This window comes from Narcine bancroftii, chromosome 3 (genome assembly GCF_036971445.1).
Source record: "Narcine bancroftii isolate sNarBan1 chromosome 3, sNarBan1.hap1, whole genome shotgun sequence".
In the NCBI taxonomy this organism is placed as follows: domain Eukaryota; kingdom Metazoa; phylum Chordata; class Chondrichthyes; order Torpediniformes; family Narcinidae; genus Narcine; species Narcine bancroftii.
Window position 1 is genome coordinate 372,802,698 of NC_091471.1, and position 19,262 is coordinate 372,821,959.

Here is a 19,262-nt window from a genome sequence, read left to right on the forward strand (position 1 = left end):
CCTCAGATTCCCTGCCTCAGATTCCCTGCCTCAGATTCCCTGCCTCAGATTCCCTTCATCTGATTCCCTTCATTTGATTCCATGCATCTGATTCCCCGCCTCAGATTCCCCGCCTCTGAATCCCCGCCTCTGATTCCCCACCTCTGATTCCCTGCCTCAAATTCCCTGGCTCATATTCCCTGCTTCAGATTCCCTGCCTCAGATTCCCTGCCTCTGATTCCCCGCATCAGATTCCCCGCCTCTGATTCCCCGCCTCTGATTCCCGCCTCAGATTCCCTGCCTCTGATTCCTTGCCTCTGATTCCCTGCATCTGATTCCCTGCCTCTGAATCCCCGCCTCCCATTCCGCACCCACGTTTCTCCGTCTCTGTTGCTCTGCCTCTTATTTGCTGGCTCAGTTTCGCCGGCTCTGATTCCGCACCTCTGATTCCACGCCTCTCTTTCCGTGTCTCTGATTCCCCGCCTCTGATTCCCTGCCTCTGATACCCTGCCTCTCTTTCGCTGCCTCTATTTCCGTGCCTCTTTCTCTGCATCTCGTTTCCCACATCTCATTTCCCCCCTCTGATAACCCGCCTCAGATTCCCCGCCTATATTCCCCGCCTCAGATTCCCTGCTTCAGATTCCCTGCCTCAGATTCCCTTCATCTTATTCCCTTCATCTGATTCCCTGCCTCTGATTCCCCACCTCTGATTCCCCGCCTCTAATTCCCCGCCTCTGATTCCCCGCTTCTTATTCCCCACCTCAGATTCCCTGCCTTAGTTTCCCTGCCTCAGATTCCCTGCCTCTGATTCCCCGCATCTGATTCACCGCTTCTGATTCCCCGCCTCTGATTCCCTGCCTCAGATTTCCTGCCTCAGTTTCCCTACCTCTGATTTCCCACTTCTGATTACCCGCCTCTGATTCCCCTCCTCTGATTCCCCGCCTCTGATTCCCCACCTCTGATTCCCCACCTCAGATTCCCCGGCTCTGATTCCCCGCATCTGATTCCCTGCCTCTAATTCCCCGCCTCTGATTCCCGGCCTCTGATTCCCTGCCTCTGATTCCCCGCCTCTGATTCCCCGCCTCCCTTTCCGCACAACTTTCCCGGCCTCCGTTTCCAAACATCTCTTTCCCCGCCTCTAATTCCCCGCCTCAGATTCCCCGGCTCTGATTCCCCGCATCTGATTCCCTGCCTCTGATTCCCTGCCTCCGATTCCCTGCCTCTGATTCCCCGCCTCTGATTCCCTGCCTCTGATTCCCTGCCTCTGATTCCCTGCCTCTAATCCCGGGCCTCTGATTCCACGCCTCTCTTTCCGTGTCTCTGATTCCCTGCCTCTGATACCCTGCCTCTCATTCCCTGCCTCTATTTCCGTGCATCTTTCTCTGCATCTTGTTTCCCACATCTCATTTCCCCCCTCTGATAACCCGCCTCTGATTCCATGCCTGTGATTCCCTGCCTCAGATTCCCCGCCTCAGATTCCCCGACTCAGATTCCCCGCCTCAGATTCCCCGCCTCAGATTCCCTGACTCAGATTCCCTGCCTCAGATTCCCTGCCTCAGATTCCCTACCTCAGATTCCCTTCATCTGATTCCCTTCATTTGATTCCCTGCGTCTGATTCCCGGCCTCTGATTCCCCGCCTCTGATTCCCCGCCTCTGATTCCCCACCTCTGATTCCCTGCCTCAGATTCCTTGGCTCAGATTCCCTGCTTCAGATTCGCTGCCTCAGATTCCCTGCCACTGATTCCCCGCATCTGATTCCCCGCCTCTGATTCCCCGCTTCTGATTCCCGCCTCTGATTCCCTGCCTCTGATTCCCCGCCTCTGAATCCCCGCCTCTGATTCCTCGCCTCTGATTCCCTGCCTCAGATTCCCCGGCTCTGATTCCATGCCTCAGATTCCCTGCCTCAGATTCCCTGCCTCCGATTCCCCGCCTCTGATTCCGCGCCTATGATTCCCCGCCTCTGATTCCCAGCCTCTGAATCCCCACCTCTGAATCCCCGCCTCTGATTCCCCGCCTCTGATTCCCCGCCTCTGATTCCACGCCACTGATTCCCCGCCTCTGATTCCAGGCCTCTTATTCCCCGCCTCTGATTCCCCACCTCTGATTGCCTGCCACTGATTGCCCGCCTCTGATTCCCCGCCTCTGATTCCCCGCCTCTGATTCCCCACCTCTGTCTGTATGCCTCTCTTTCGCCTCCGCTTTTTCCCCTACACTTTTTCCGCGCCTCTCTTTCCCTCCCTCAATTTCAACAACTCTGTTTGATCTGTTCTGTGTACCTCATTATCAACACACAATTTCCAACCTCTATGTTTCACCCATCACTTTCCCCGCCTCTATTTCTCCGCCTATGTTTACCCACCTCTGTTTACCCACCTGTTTCACCGCCTCTGATTCCCCGCGTATGATTCCCCACCTCTGTCTCTACGCCTTTCTTTCGCCTCCACTCTTTCCCCTCCACTCTTTCCGTGCCTGTCTTTCCCTCCCTCAATTTCAACAACACTGTTTGATCTGTTTTGTGTACCTGATTTTAAACACACAAGTTCCAACCACTATGTTTTGCCCGCCTCTTTCCCCGCCTCTATTTATCCACCTATGTTTACCTGCCTCTGTTTACCCGCCTGTTTCACCGCCTCTCATTCCCCACCTCAGATTCCCCGCCTCTGATTCCCTGCCTCTGATTGCCCGGCTCTGATTCCCTGCCTCAGATTCCCTGCCTCAAATTCCCTGCCTCTGATTCCCCGCATCTGATTCCCCGCCTCTGATTCCCCGCCTCTGATTCCTCGCATCTGATTCCCCGCCTCTGATTCCCCGCCTCTGATTCCACGCCTCTGATTCCCCGCCTCTGATTCCCCGCATCAGATTCTCCAGCTCTGATTCCCTGCCTCAGATTCCCTGCCTCAGATTCCCTGCCTCCCATTCCCCGCCTCTGATTCCCCGCCTCTGATTCCCCGCCTCTGATTCCCCGCTTCTGAATCCCAGCCTCTGAATCCCCGCCTCTGATTCCCCGCCTCTGTTTCCCCGCCTCTGATTCCCCACCTCTGATTCCCCGTCTCTGATTCCCTGCCTCTGATTACCCGCCTCCCTTTCCGCGCAACTTTCCCGTCCTCCGTTTCCCCACATCCCTTTCCCCGCCTCAGATTCCACGCCTCCGATTCCCCGCCTCTGATTCCCCACATTTCATTCCACGCCTCTCTTTCCCTGCCTCTATTTCCGCGCCTCTTTCTCTGCCTCTCTTTCCCCACATCTCTTTTCCTCCCTCTGATTCCCCACCTCTGATTCCCCTCCTCTGATTCCCTGCCTCAAATTCCCTGCCTCTGATTCCCCGCCTCTGATTCCCTGCCTCTGATTCCCCTCCTCTGATTCCCTGCCTCTGATTCTCTGCCTCTGATTCCCTGCCTCTGATTCCCCGCCTCTGATTCCCTGCCTCTGATTCCCTGCCTCTGATTCCCTGCCTCTGATTCCGCGCCTCTGATTCCACGCCTCTCTTTCCGTGTCTCTGATTCCCCGCCTCTGATTCCCTGCCTCTGATACCCTGCCTCTCATTCCCTGCCTCTATTTCCGTGCATCTTTCTCTGCATCTTGTTTCCCACATCTCATTTCCCCCCTCTGATAAACCGCCTCTGATTCCATGCCTGTGATTCCCTGCCTCAGATTCCCCGCCTCAGATTCCCTGCCTCAGATTCCCTGCCTCAGACTCCCTTCATCTGATTCCCTTCATTTGATTCCCTGCGTCTGATTCCCCGCCTCAGATTCCCCGCCTCTGATTCCCCGCCTCTGATTCCCCACCTCTGATTCCCTGCCTCAAATTCCCTGGCTCATATTCCCTGCTTCAGATTCCCTGCCTCAGATTCCCTGCCTCTGATTCCCCGCATCTGATTCCCCGCCTCTGATTCCCCGCCTCTGATTCCCGCCTCAGATTCCCTGCCTCTGATTCCTTGCCTCTGATTCCCTGCATCTGATTAACTGCCTCTGAATCCCCGCCTCCGATTCCGCACCCACGTTTCTCCGTCTCTGTTGCTCTGCCTCTTATTTGCTGGCTCAGTTTCGCCGGCTCTGATTCCGCACCTCTGATTCCACGCCTCTCTTTCTGTGTCTCTGATTCCCCGCCTCTGATTCCCTGCCTCTGATACCCTGCCTCTCTTTCGCTGCCTCTATTTCCGTGCCTCTTTCTCTGCATCTCGTTTCCCACATCTCATTTCCCCCCTCTGATAACCCGCCTCAGATTCCCCGCCTATATTCCCCGCCTGAGATTCCCTGCCTCAGATTCCCTGCCTCAGATTCCCTTCATCTTATTCCCTTCATCTGATTCCCTGCCTCTGATTCCCCACCTCTGATTCCCCGCCTCTAATTCCCCGCCTCTGATTCCCCGCTTCTGATTCCCCACCTCAGATTCCCTGCCTTAGTTTCCCTGCCTCAGATTCCCTGCCTCTGATTCCCCGCATCTGATTCCCCGCTTCTGATTTCCCGCCTCTGATTCGCTGCCTCTGATTCCCCGCCTCTGATGACCCGCCTCTGATTCCCCGCCTCAGATTCCCCGGCTCTGATTCCCTGCCTCAGATTTCCTGCCTCAGTTTCCCTACCTCTGATTTCCCACTTCTGATTACCCGCCTCTGATTCCCCTCCTCTGATTCCCCGACTCTGATTCCCCACCTCTGATTCCCCGCCTCAGATTCCCCGGCTCTGATTCCCCGCATCTGATTCCCTGCCTCTAATTCCCCGCCTCTGATTCCCAGCCTCTGATTCCCTGCCTCTGATTCCCCGCCTCTGATTCCCCGCCTCCCTTTCCGCACAACTTTCCCGGCCTCCGTTTCCAAACATCTCTTTCCCCGCCTCTAATTCCCCGCCTCAGATTCCCCGGCTCTGATTCCCCGCATCTGATTCCCTGCCTCTGATTCCCTGCCTCTGATTCCCTGCCTCTGATTCCCCGCCTCTGATTCCCTGCCTCTGATTCCCTGCCTCTGATTCCCTGCCTCTGATCCCGGGCCTCTGATTCCACGCCTCTCTTTCCGTGTCTCTGATTCCCTGCCTCTGATACCCTGCCTCTCATTCCCTGCCTCTATTTCCGTGCATTTTTCTCTGCATCTTGTTTCCCACATCTCATTTCCCCCCTCTGATAACCCGCCTCTGATTCCATGCCTGTGATTCCCTGCCTCAGATTCCCCGCCTCAGATTCCCCGACTCAGATTCCCCGCCTCAGATTCCCCGCCTCAGACTCCCTGCCTCAGATTCCCTTCATCTGATTCCCTTCATTTGATTCCCTGCGTCTGATTCCCGGCCTCTGATTCCCCGCCTCTGATTCCCCGCCTCTGATTCCCCACCTCTGATTCCCTGCCTCAGATTCCTTGGCTCAGATTCCCTGCTTCAGATTCGCTGCCTCAGATTCCCTGCCACTGATTCCCCGCATCTGATTCCCCGCCTCTGATTCCCCACTTCTGATTCCCGCCTCTGATACCCTGCCTCTGATTCCCCGCCTCTGAATCCCCGCCTCTGATTCCTCGCCTCTGATTCCCTGCCTCAGATTCCCCGGCTCTGATTCCATGCCTCAGATTCCCCGCCTCAGATTCCCTGCCTCCGATTCCCCGCCTCTGATTCCGCGCCTATGATTCCCCGCCTCTGATTCCCAGCCTCTGAATCCCCACCTCTGAATCCCCGCCTCTGATTCCCCGCCTCTGATTCCCCGCCTCTGATTCCACGCCACTGATTCCCCGCCTCAGATTCCCTGCCTCTGATTCCCCGCCTCTGATTCCCTGCCTCTGATTCCCTGCCTCAGATTCCCTGCCTCTGATTCCCCGCCTCTTATTCCCCACCTCATATTCCCTGCCTCAGATTCCCCGGCTCTGATTCCGTGCCTCAGATTCCCTGCATCAAATTCCCTGCCTCTGTTTCCCCGCATCTGATTCCCCGCCTCTGATTCCCCGCCTCTGATTCCTCGCATCTGATTCCCCGCCTCTGATTCCCCACCTCTGATTCCACGCATCTGATTCCCCGCCTCTGATTCCCCGCCTCAGATTCCCCAGCTCTGATTCCCTGCCTCAGATTCCCTGCCTCAGATTCCCTGCGTCCTATTCCCCGCCTCTGAATCCCAGCCTCTTAATCCCCGCCTCTGATTCCCCGCCTCTGTTTCCCCGCCTCGGATTCCCCGCCTCTGATTCCCCGCCTCTGATTCCCTGCCTCTGATTACCCGCCTCCCTTTCCGCACAACTTTCCCGGCCTCCGTTTCCCCACTTCTCTTTCCCCGCCTCAGATTCCACGCCTCTGATTCCTCGCCTCTGATTCCCCACCTTTCATTCCCCGCCTCTCTTTCCCTGCCCCTATTTCCACGCCTCTTTCTCTGCCTCTCTTTCCCCACATCTCTTTTCCTCCCACTGATTCCCCGCCTCTGATTCCTTTCCTCTGATTCCCTGCCTCTGATTCCCCGCCTCTGATTCCCCGCCTCTGATTCCCCGCCTTTGATTCCCCTCCTCTGATTCCCTGCCTCTGATTCCCTGCCTCTGATTCCCTGCCTCTGATTCCCCGCCTCTGATTCCCTGCCTCTGATTCCCTGCCTCTGATTCCCTGCCTCTGATCCCGGGCTTCTGATTCCACGCCTCTCTTTCCGTGTCTCTGATTCCCTGCCTCTGATACCCTGCCTCTCATTCCCTGCCTCTATTTCCGTGCATCTTTCTCTGCATCTTGTTTCCCACATCTCATTTCCCCCCTCTGATAACCCGCCTCTGATTCCATGCCTGTGATTCCCTGCCTCAGATTCCCCGCCTCAGATTCCCCGCCTCAGATTCCCTGCCTCAGATTACCTGCCTCAGATTCCCTGCCTCAGATTCCCTGCCTCAGATTCCCTTCATCTGATTCCCTTCATTTGATTCCCCGCTTCTGATTCCCGGCCTCTGATTCCCCGCCTCTGATTCCCCGCCTCTGATTCCCCACCTCTGATTCCATGCCTCAGATTCCCTGGCTCAGATTCCCTGCTTCAGATTCGCTGCCTCAGATTCCCTGCCACTGATTCCCCGCATCTGATTCCCCGCCTCTGATTCCCCGCTTCTGATTCCCGCCTCTGATTCCCTGCCTCTGATTCCCCGCCTCTGAATCCCCGCCTCTGATTCCTCGCCTCTGAATCCCCACCTCTGAATCCCCGCCTCTGATTCCCCGCCTCTGATTCCCCGCCTCTGATTCCACGCCACTGATTCCCCGCCTCTGATTCCAGGCCTCTTATTCCCCGCCTCTGATTCCCCACCTCTGATTGCCTGCCACTGATTGCCCGCCTCCGATTCCCCGCCTCTGATTCCCCGCCTCTGATTCCCCACCTCTGTCTGTATGCCTCTCTTTCGCCTCCGCTTTTTCCCCTACACTTTTTCCGCCCCTCTCTTTCCCTCCCTCAATTTCAACAACTCTGTTTGATCTGTTCTGTGTACCTCATTATCAACACACAATTTCCAACCACTATGTTTCACCCATCACTTTCCCCGCCTCTATTTCTCCGCCTATGTTTACCCACCTCTGTTTACCCACCTGTTTCACCGCCTCTGATTCCCCGCGTATGATACCCCACCTCTGTCTCTACGCCTTTCTTTCGCCTCCACTCTTTCCCCTCCACTCTTTCCGTGCCTGTCTTTCCCTCCCTCAATTTCAACAACACTGTTTGATCTGTTTTGTGTACCTGATTTTAAACACACAAGTTCCAACCACTATGTTTTGCCCGCCTCTTTCCCCGCCTCTATTTATCCACCTATGTTTACCTGCCTCTGTTTACCCGCCTGTTTCACCGCCTCTCATTCCCCACCTCTGATTCCCCGCCTCTGATTCCCCGGCTCTGATTCCCAGCCTGAGATTCCCTGCCTCAGATTCCCTGCCTCAGATTCCCAGCCTCTGAGTCCCCACCTCAGATTCCCCGGCTCTGTTTCCCTGCCTGTGATTCCCTGCCTCAGATTCCCCGCCTCAGATTCCCCGCCTCAGATTCCCCGCCTCAGATTCCCCGCCTCAGATTCCCCGCCTCTGATTCCCCGCCTCTGACTCCCTGCCTCTGTTTCCCCACCTCTGATTCCCCTCCTCAGATTCCCTGCCTCAGATTCCCCGCCTCAGATTCCCTGCCTCAGATTCCCCGGCTCTGATTCCCTGCATCAGATTCCCTGCATCAGATTCCCTGCCTCTGATTCCCTGCATCAGATTCCCTGCCTCTGATTCCCCGGCTCTGATTCCCCGCTTCTGATTCCCCGCCTCTGATTCCCCGCCTCAGATTCCCTGCCTCTGATTCCCTGCCTCTGATTCCCTGCCTCTGATTCCCTGCCTCTAAATCCCTGCCTCTGATTGCCTGCCTCTGATTCCCTGCCTCTGATTTCGCGCCTCTGATTCCACGCCTCTCTTTCCGTGTCTCTGATTCCCCGCCTCTGATTCCCTGCCTCAGATTCCCTGCCTCTGATTCCCCGCCTCTGATTCCCCGCCTCTGATACCTCGCCTCAGATTCACCGGCTCTGATTCCCTGCCTCAGATTCCCTGCGACAGATTCCATGCCTCAGATTCCCTGCCTCTGATTCCCCGCCTCTTATTCCCCGCCTCTTCTTTCCCGCCTCAGATTCCCCGGCTCTGATTCCCTGCCTCAGATTCCCTGCCTCAAATTCCCTGCCTCTGAGTCCCCGCATCTGATTCCCCGCCTCTGATTCCCCGCCTCTGATTCCTCGCATCTGATTCCCCGCCTCTGATTCCCCGCCTCTGATTCCACGCCTCTGATTCTCCGCCTCTGATTCCCCACCTCGGATTCCCCAGCTCTGATTCCCTGCCTCCGATTCACTGCCTCAGATTCCCTGCCTCAGATTCCCTGCCTCTGATTCACCGCCTCTGATTCCCCGCCTCTTAATCCCCGCCTCTGATTCCCCGCCTCTGATTCCCCGCCTCTGAATCCCCGCCTCTGATTCCCCACCTCTGATTCCCCGCCTCTGATTCCCCGCCTCTGATTCCCCGCCTCTGATTCCCCGCCTCTTATTCCCCACCTGTGATTCCCCGCCTCTGATTCCCCGCCTCTGATTCCCTGCCTCTGTTTCCCCGCCTCTGGTTCCCCGCCTCTGATTCCCCGCCTCAGACTCCCCGGCTCTGATTCCCTGCCTGAGATTCCCTGCCTCAGATTCGCCGCCTCAGATTCCCTGCCTCAGATTCCCCGGCTCTGATTCCCTGCATCAGATTCCCTGCATCAGATTCCCTGCCTCTGATTCCCTGCATCAGATTCCCTGCCTGATTCCCCGCTTCTGATTCCCCGCCTCTGATTCCCCGCCTCAGATTCCCTGCCTCTGATTCCCTGCCTCTGATTCCCTGCCTCTGATTCCCTTCCCCTAAATCCCGGCCTCTGATTCCCTGCCTCTGATTCCCTGCCTCTGACTCCCTGCCTCTGTTTCCCCACCTCTGATTCCCCACCTCAGATTCCCTGCCTCAGATTCCCCGCCTCAGATTCCCTGCCTCAGATTCCCCGGCTCTGATTCCCTGCATCAGATTCCCTGCATCAGATTCCCTGCCTCTGATTCCCTGCATCAGATTCCCTGCCTCTGATTCCCCGGCTCTGATTCCCCGCTTCTGATTCCCCGCTTCTGATTCCCCGCCTCTGATTCCCCGCCTCAGATTCCCTGCCTCTGATTCCCTGCCTCTGATTCCATGCCTCTGATTCCCTGCCTCTGATTTCGCGCCTCTGATTCCACGCCTCTCTTTCCGTGTCTCTGATTCCCCGCCTCTGATTCCCTGCCTCAGATTCCCTGCCTCAGATTCCCCGCCTCTGGTTCCCCGCCTCTGATTCCCTGCCTCTGATTCCCCGCCTCTGATTCCCCGCCTCTGATTCCCCGCCTCTGATTCCCTACCTCAGATTCCCTGCCTCAGATTCCCTGCCTCTGATTCACCGCCTCTGATTCCCCGCCTCTTATTCCCCGCCTCTGATTCCCCGCCTCTGATTCCCCGCCTCTGATTCGCCGCCTCTGATTCCCCACCTCTGATTCCCCGCCTCTGATTCCCCGCCTCTGATTCCTCGCCTCAGATTCACCGGCTCTGATTCCCTGCCTCAGATTCCCTGCGACAGATTCCATGCCTCAGATTCCCTGCCTCTGATTCCCCGCCTCTTATTCCCCGCCTCTTCTTTCCCGCCTCAGATTCCCCGGCTCTGATTCCCTGCCTCAGATTCCCTGCCTCAAATTCCCTGCCTCTGAGTCCCCGCATCTGATTCCCCGCCTCTGATTCCCCGCCTCTGATTCCTCGCATCTGATTCCCCGCCTCTGATTCCCCGCCTCTGATTCCACGCCTCTGATTCCCCGCCTCTGATTCCACACCTCAGATTCCCCAGCTCTGATCCCCTGCCTCAGATTCACTGCCTCAGATTCCCTGCCTCAGATTCCCTGCCTCTGATTCACCGCCTCTGATTCTCCGCCTCTGATTCCCCGCCTCTGATTCCCCGCCTCTGAATCCCCGCCTCTGATTCCCCACCTCTGATTCCCCGCCTCTGATTCCCCGCCTCTGATTCCCCGCCTCAGATTCCCCGCCTCAGATTCCCTGCCTCAGATTCCCCGCCTCTGATTCCCTGCTTCTGATTCCCTGCCTCTGATTCCCTGCCTCTGATTCCCTGCCTCTGATTCCCTGCCTCTGATTCCGCACGGCTGATTCCACGCCTCTCTGACCGTGTCTCTGATTCCCCGCCTCTGATTCCCTGCCTCTGATACCCTTCCTCTCTTTGCCTGCCTCTATTTCCGTGCCTCTTCCTCTGCATCTAGTTTCCCACATCTCAATTGCCCCCTCTGATAACCCACCTCTGATTCCATGCCTCTGATTCCCCACCTCTGATTCCCCGCCTCTGATTCCCTGCCTCAGATTACCTGCCTCAGATTCCTTGCCTCAGATTTTCTGCCTCTGATTACCCGCCTCTTATTCCCCGCCTCTGATTCCCCGCCTCTGATTCCCCGCCTCTGATTCCCTGCCTCTGGTTCCCCGCGTCTGATTCCCCGCGTCTGATTCCCCGCCTCAGATTCCCCGGCTCTGATTCCCTGCCTGAGATTCCATGCCTCAGAATCCCCGCCTCAGATTCCCTGCCTCAGATTCCCCGCCTCAGATTCCCCGCCTCAGATTCCCCGCCTCAGATTCCCTGCCTCAGATTCCCCGCCTCAGATTCCACGCCTCAGATTCCCCGCCTCAGATTCCCCGCCTCAGATTCCCTGCCTCAGATTCCCTGCCTCAGATTCCCAGCCTCAGATTCCCTTCATCTGATTCCCTTCATCTGATTCCCTGCCTCTGATTCCCTGCCTCTGATTCCCTGCCTCTGATTCCCCGCCTCTGATTCCCTGCCTCTGATTCCCTGCCTCTGATTGCCTGCCTCTGATTCCCTGCCTCTGATTCCCTGCCTCTGATTCCCTGCCTCTGATTCCGCACCTCTGATTCCACGCCTCTCTTTCCTTGTCTCTGATTCCCTGCCTCTGATTCCCTGCCTCTGATACCCTGCCTCTCTTTGCCTGCCTCTATTTCCGTGCCTCTTTCTCTGCATCTAGTTTCCCACATCTCATTTGCCCCCTCTGATAACCCGCCTCTGATTCCCCGGCTCTGATTCCCTGCCTGAGATTCCATGCCTCAGAATCCCAGACTCAGATTCCCTGCCTCAGATTCCCCGCCTCGGATTCCCCGCCTCAGATTCCCCGCCTCAGATTCCCTGCCTCAGATTCCCCGCCTCAGATTCCACGCCTCAGATTCCCCACCTCTGATTCCCCGCCTCAGATTCCCTGCCTCAGATTCCCCGCCTCTGATTCCCTGCCTCAGATTCCCTGCCTCTGATTCCCTGCCTCTGATTCCGCACCTCTGATTCCACGCCTCTCTTTCCTTGTCTCTGATTCCCTGCCTCTGATTCCCTGCCTCTGATACACTGCCTCTCTTTGCCTGCCTCTATTTCCGTGCCTCTTTCTCTGCATCTAGTTTCCCACATCTCATTTGCCCCCTCTGATAACCCGCCTCTGATTCCATGCCTCTGATTCACTGCCTCAGATCCCCTGCCTCAGATACCCCGACTCAGATTTACCGCCTCAGATTCCCCGCCTCAGATTCCCTGCCTCAGATTCCCTGCCTCAGATTCCCTGCCTCAGATTCCCTGCCTCAGATTCCCTGCCTCCGATTCCCCGCCTCTGATACCCCGCCTCTGATTCCCCGCCTCTGATTCCCAGCCTCTGAATCCACGCCTCTGAATCCCAGCCTCTGATTCCCCACCTCTGTTTCCCCGCCTCTGATTCCCAGCCTCTGATTCCCCGCCTCTGATTCCACGCCTCTGATTCCCCGCCTCTGATTCCAGGCCTCTTATTCCCCGCCACTGATTCCCCACCTCTGATTGCCTGCCACTGATTGCCCGCCTCTGATTCCCCGCCTCTGATTCCCCGCCTCTGATTCCCCACCACTGTCTGTATGTCTCTCTTTCGCCTCCGTTTTTCCCCTACACTCTTTCCGCGCCTCTCTTTCCCTCCCTCAATTTCAACAACTCTGTTTGATCTGTTCTGTGTACCTCATTTTCAACACACAAGTTCCAACCACTATGTTTCACCCATCACTTTCCCCGCCTCTACTTTTCCGCCTATGTTTACCCGCCTCTGTTTACCCACCTGTTTCACTGCCTCTGATTCCCCGCCTCTGATTCCCCACCTCTGTCTCGACGCCTCTCTGTCGCCTCCACTCTTTCCCCTCCACTCTTTCCGTGCCTGTCATTCCCTCCCTCAATTTCAACAACACTGTTTGATCTGTTTTGTGTACCTCATTTTCAACGCACAAGTTCCAACCACTATGTTTCAGCCATCACTTTCCCCGCCTCTATTTATCCACCTATGTTTACCTGCCTCTGTTTACCCGCCTGTTTCCCCGCCTCTGATTCCCCACCTTTCATTCCCCGCCTCTCTTTCCCTGCCTCTATTTCCGCACCTCTTTCTCTGCCTCTCTTTCCCCACATCTCTTTTCCTCCCGCTGATTCCCCGCCTCTGAGTCCCCGCCTCTGATTCCCTGCCTCTGATTCCCCGCCTCTGATTCCCTGCCTCAGATTCCCTGCCTCAGATTCCCTGCCTCAGATTCCCTGCCTCTGATTCCCCGCCTCTGATTCCCCGCCTCTTATTCCCCGCCTCTGATTCCCCGCCTCTGATTCCCCGTGTCTGATTCCCTGCCTCAGATTCCCCGGCTCTGATTCCCTGCATCAGATTCCCTGCCTCAGATTCCCTGCCTCTGATTCCCCGCCTCTGATTCCCTGCCTCTGATTCCCCGCCTCTGATTCCTGCCTCAGATTCCCTGCCTCAGATTCCCTGCCTCAGATTCCCTTCCTCAGATTCCCTGCCTCATTCCCTGCCTCAGATTCCCTGCCTCAGATTCCCTGCCTCAGATTCCCTGCCTCAGATTCCCTGCCTCAGATTCCCTGCCTCAGATTCCCTTCCTCAGATTCCCAGCCTCTGATTCCCTGCCTCAGATTCCCTGCCTCAGATTCCCTGCCTCAGATTCCCTGCCTCTGATTGCCTGCCTCTGATTCCCTGCCTCTGATTCCGCAACTCTGATTCCACGCCTCTCTTTCCTTGTCTCTAATTCCCCGCCCCTGTTTCCCTGCCTCTGATACCCTGCCTCACTTTGCCTGCCTCTATTTCCGTGCCTCTTTCTCTGCATCTAGTTTCCCACATCTCATTTGCCCCCTCTGATAACCCGCCTCTGATTCCATGCCTCTGATTCACTGCCCCAGATTCCATGCCTCAGATTCCCCGACTCAGATTTACCGCCTCAGATTCCCCGCCTCAGATTCCCTGCCTCAGATTCCATGCCTCAGATTCCCTGCCTCAGATTCCCTGCCTCAGATTCCCTGCCTCCGATTCCCCGCCTCTGATTCCCCGCCTCTGATTCCCCGCCTCTGATTCCCAGCCTCTGAATCCCCGCCTCTGAATCCCCGCCTCTGATTCCCCGCCTCTGTTTCCCCGCCTCTGATTACCCGCCTCTGATTCCCCTCCTCTGATTCCACGCCTCTGATTCCCTGCCTCTGATTCCAGGCCTCTTATTCCCCGCCTCTGATTCCCCACCTCTGATTGCCTCCCACTGATTGCCCGCCTCTGATTCCCCGCCTCTGATTCCCCGCCTCTGATTCCCCACCTCTGTCTGTATGCCTCTCTTGCGCCTCAGCTTTTTCCCCTACACTCTTTCCACGCCTTTCTTTCCCTCCCTCAATTTCAACAACTCTGTTTGATCTGTTCTGTGTACCTCATTTTCAACACACAAGTTCCAACCACTATGTTTCACCCATCACTTTCCCCGCCTCTATTTTTCTGCCTATGTTTACCTGCCTCTGTTTACACACCTGTTTCACCGCCTCTGATTCCCCGCCTCTGATTCCCCACTTCTGTCTCGACGCATCTCTTTCGCCTCCACTCTTTCCACTCCACTCTTTCAGTGCCTGTCTTTCCCTCCCTCAATTTCAACAACACTGTTTGATCTGTTTTGTGTACCTGATTTTAAACACACAAGTTTCAACCACTATGTTTTGCCCGCCTCTTTCCCCGCCTCTATTTATCCACATATGTTTACCTGCCTCTGTTCATCCGCCTGTTTCCCCACCTCTGATTCCCCACCTTTCATTCCCCGCCTCTCTTTCCCTGCCTCTATTTCCGCGCCTCTTTCTCTGCCTCTCTTTCCCCACAACGCTTTTCCTCCCGCTGATTCCCCGCCTCTGATTCCCCGCCTCTGATTCCCTGCCTCTGATTCCCCGCCTCTGATTCCCTGCCTCAGATTCCCTGCCTCAGATTCCCTGCCTCAGATTCCCTGCCTCTGATTCCCCGCCTCTGATTCCCCGCCTCTTATTCCCCGCCTCTGATTCCCCGCCTCTGATTCCCCGTGTCTGATTCCCTGCCTCAGATTCCCCGGCTCTGATTCCCTGCATCAGATTCCCTGCCTCAGATTCCCTGCCTCTGATTCCCCGCCTCTGATTCCCTGCCTCTGATTCCCCACCTCTGATTCCTGCCTCAGATTCCCTGCCTCAGATTCCCTGCCTCAGATTCCCTGCCTCAGATTCCCTGCCTCTGATTCCCTGCCTCAGATTCCCTGCCTCAGATTCCCTGCCTCAGATTCCCTGCCTCAGATTCCCTGCCTCAGATTCCCTGCCTCAGATTCCCTGCCTCAGATTCCCTGCCTCTGATTCCCTGCCTCAGATTCCCTGCCTCAGATTCCGTGCCTCAGATTCCCTGCCTCTGATTGCCTGCCTCTGATTCCCTGCCTCTGATTCCCTGCCTCTGATTCCCTGCCTCTGATTCCCTGCCTCTGATTCCCTGCCTCTGATTGCCTGCCTCTGATTCCCTGCCTCTGATTCCCTGCCTCTGATTCCCTGCCTCTGATTCCCTGCCTCTGATTCCCTGCCTCTGATTCCCTGCCTCTGATTCCGCAACTCTGATTCCACGCCTCTCTTTCCTTGTCTCTAATTCCCCGCCTCTGATTCCCTGCCTCTGATACCCTGCCTCACTTTGCCTGCCTCTATTTCCGTGCCTCTTTCTCTGCATCTTGTTTCCCACATCTCATTTGCCCCCTCTGATAACCCGCCTCTGATTCCATGCCTCTGATTCACTGCCTCATATTCCGTGCCTCAGATTCCCCGACTCAGATTTACCGCCTCAGATTGCCCGCCTCAGATTCCCTGCCTCAGATTCCATGCCTCAGATTCCCTGCCTCAGATTCCCTGCCTCAGATTCCCTGCCTCCGATTCCCCGCCTCTGATTCCCCGCCTCTGATTCCCCGCCTCTGATTCCCAGCCTCTGAATCCCCGCCTCTGAATCCCCGCCTCTGGTTCCCCGCCTCTGTTTCCCCGCCTCTGATTCCCTGCCTCAGATTCCCTGCCTCAGATTCCCTGCCTCAGATTCCCTTCATCTGATTCCCTGCCTCTGATTCCCTGCCTCTGATTCCCCGCCTCTGATTCCCTGCCTCTGATTCCCCGCCTCAGTTACCCTGCCTCAGATTCCCTGCCTCAGATTCCCTGCCTCTGATTCCCTGCCTCAGATTCCCTGCCTCAGATTCCCTGCCTAAGATTCCCTGCCTCTGATTCCCTGCCTCTGATTCCCCGCCTCAGATTCCCTGCCTCTGATTGCCTGCCTCTGATTCCCTGCCTCTGATTCCCTGCCTTTAAATCCCTGCCTCTGATTCACTGCCTCTGATTCCGCGCCTCTGATTCCCCGCCTCTCTTTCCGTGTCTCTGATTCCCCGCCTCAGATTCCCTGCCTCACATTCCCTGCCTCTCTTTGCTTGCCTCTATTTCCGTGCCTCTTTCTCTGCATCTAGTTTCCCACATCTCATTTGCCCCCTCTGATAACCCGCCTCTGATTCCATGCCTCTGATTCCCCGCTTCTGATTCCCCGCCTCTGATTCCCCGCCTCTGATTCGCTACCTCAGAATCCCTGCCTCAGATTCCTTGCCTCAGATTCCCTGCCTCTGATTCCCCGCCTCTGATTCCCCGCCTCTTATTCCCCGCCTCTGATACCCCGTCTCTGATTCCCCGCCTCTGATTCCCTGCCTCTGTATCCCCGCCTCTGATTCCCCGCGTCTGATTCCCCGCCTCAGATTCCCCGGCTCTGATTCCCAGCCTGAGATTCCATGCCTCAGATTCCCTGCCTCAGATTCCCTGCCTCAGATTCACCGCCTCAGATTCCCCGCCTCAGATTCCCCGCCTCAGATTCCCCAGCTCAGATTCCCCGCCTCACATTCCGCACCTCAGATTCCCCGCCTCAGATTCCCTGCCTCAGATTCACCGCCTCAGATTCCCCGCCTCAGATTCCCCGCCTCAGATTCCCCGCCTCAAATTACCCGCCTCACATTCCCCGCCTTAGATTCCCCGCCTCAGATTCCCTGCCTCAGATTCCCTGTCTCAGATTCCCTGCCTCAGATTCCCTTCATCTGATTCCCTTCATCTGATTCCCTGCCTCTGATTCCCTGCCTCTGATTCCCCGCCTCTGATTCCCTGCCTCTGATTCCCCGCCTCAGATTCCCTGCCTCAGATTCCCTGCCTCTGATTCCCTGCCTCAGATTCCCTGCCTCAGATTCCCTGCCTAAGATTCCCTGCCTCTGATTCCCTGCCTCTGATTCCCTGCCTCTGATTCCCTGCCTCTGATTCCCTGCCTCTGATTCCGCGCCTCTGATTCCACGCCTTTCTTTCCTTGTCTCTGATTCCCCGCCTCTGAGTCCCTGCCTCTGATACCCTGCCTCTCTTTGCCTGCCTCTATTTCCGTGCCTCTTTCTCTGCATCTAGTTTCCCACATCTCATTTGCCCCCTCTGATAACCCGCCTCTGATTCCATGCCTCTGATTCACTGCCTCAGATTCCCTACCTCAGATTCCCCGACTCAGATTTACCGCCTCAGATTCCCCGCCTCAGATTCCCTGCCTCAGATTCCCTGCCTCAGATTCCCTGCCTCAGATTCCCTGCCTCAGATTCCCTTCATCTGATGCCCTTCATCAATTCCCTGCCTCTGATTCCCTGCCTCTGATTCCCCACCTCTGATTCCCCGCCTTAGATTCCCTGGCTCTGATTCTCTGGCTCAGATTCCCTGCCTTAGATTCCCTGCCTCTGATTCCCTGCCTAAGATTCCCTGCCTCTGATTCCCTGCCTCTGATTCCCTGCCTCTGATTCCCTGCCTCTGATTCCCTGCCTCTGATTCCCTGCCTCAGATTCCTTGCCTCAGATTTTCTGCCTCTGATTACCCGCCTCTTATTCCCCGCCTCTGATTCCCCGCCTCTGATTCCCCGCCTCTGATTCCCTGCCTCTGTTTCCCCGCGTCTGATTCCCCGCGTCTGATTCCCCGCCTCAGATTCCCCGGCTCTGATTCCCTGCCTGAGATTCCATGCCTCAGAATCCCCGCCTCAGATTCCCTGCCTCAGATTCCCCGCCTCAGATTCCCCGCCTCAGATTCCCCGCCTCAGATTCCCTGCCTCAGATTCCCCGCCTCAGATTCCACGCCTCAGATTCCCCGCCTCAGATTCCCCGCCTCAGATTTCCTGCCTCAGATTCCCTGCCTCAGATTCCCAGCCTCAGATTCCCTTCATCTGATTCCCTTCATCTGAATCCCTGCCTCTGATTCCCTGCCTCTGATTCCCTGCCTCTGATTCCCCGCCTCTGATTCCCTGCCTCTGATTCCCTGCCTCTGATTGCCTGCCTCTGATTCCCTGCCTCTGATTCCCTGCCTCTGATTCCCTGCCTCTGATTCCGCACCTCTGATTCCACGCCTCTCTTTCCTTGTCTCTGATTCCCTGCCTCTGATTCCCTGCCTCTGATACCCTGCCTCTCTTTGCCTGCCTCTATTTCCGTGCCTCTTTCTCTGCATCTAGTTTCCCACATCTCATTTGCCCCCTCTGATAACCCGCCTCTGATTCCCCGGCTCTGATTCCCTGCCTGAGATTCCATGCCTCAGAATCCCCGCCTCAGATTCCCTGCCTCAGATTCCCCGCCTCGGATTCCCCGCCTCAGATTCCCCGCCTCAGATTCCCTGCCTCAGATTCCCCGCCTCAGATTCCACGCCTCAGATTCCCCACCTCTGATTCCCCGCCTCAGATTCCCTGCCTCAGATTCCCCGCCTCTGATTCCCTGCCTCAGATTCCCTGCCTCTGATTCCCTGCCTCTGATTCCGCACCTCTGATTCCACGCCTCTCTTTCCTTGTCTCTGATTCCCTGCCTCTGATTCCCTGCCTCTGATACACTGCCTCTCTTTGCCTGCCTCTATTTCCGTGCCTCTTTCTCTGCATCTAGTTTCCCACATCTCATTTGCCCCCTCTGATAACCCGCCTCTGATTCCATGCCTCTGATTCACTGCCTCAGATCCCCTGCCTCAGATACCCCGACTCAGATTTACCGCCTCAGATTCCCCGCCTCATATTCCCTGCCTCAGATTCCCTGCCTCAGATTCCCTGCCTCAGATTCCCTGCCTCAGATTCCCTGCCTCCGATTCCCTGCCTCTGATTGCCTGCCTCTGATTCCCTGCCTCTGATTACCCGCCTCTGATTCCCCTCCTCTGATTCCACGCCTCTGATTCCCTGCCTCTGATTCCAGGCCTCTTATTCCCCGCCTCTGATTCCCCACCTCTGATTGCCTCCCACTGATTGCCCGCCTCTGATTCCCCGCCTCTGATTCCCCGCCTCTGATTCCCCACCTCTGTCTGTATGCCTCTCTTGCGCCTCAGCTTTTTCCCCTACACTCTTTCCGCGCCTCTCTTTCCCTCCCTCAATTTCAACAACTCTGTTTGATCTGTTCTGTGTACCTCATTTTCAACACACAAGTTCCAACCACTATGTTTCACCCATCACTT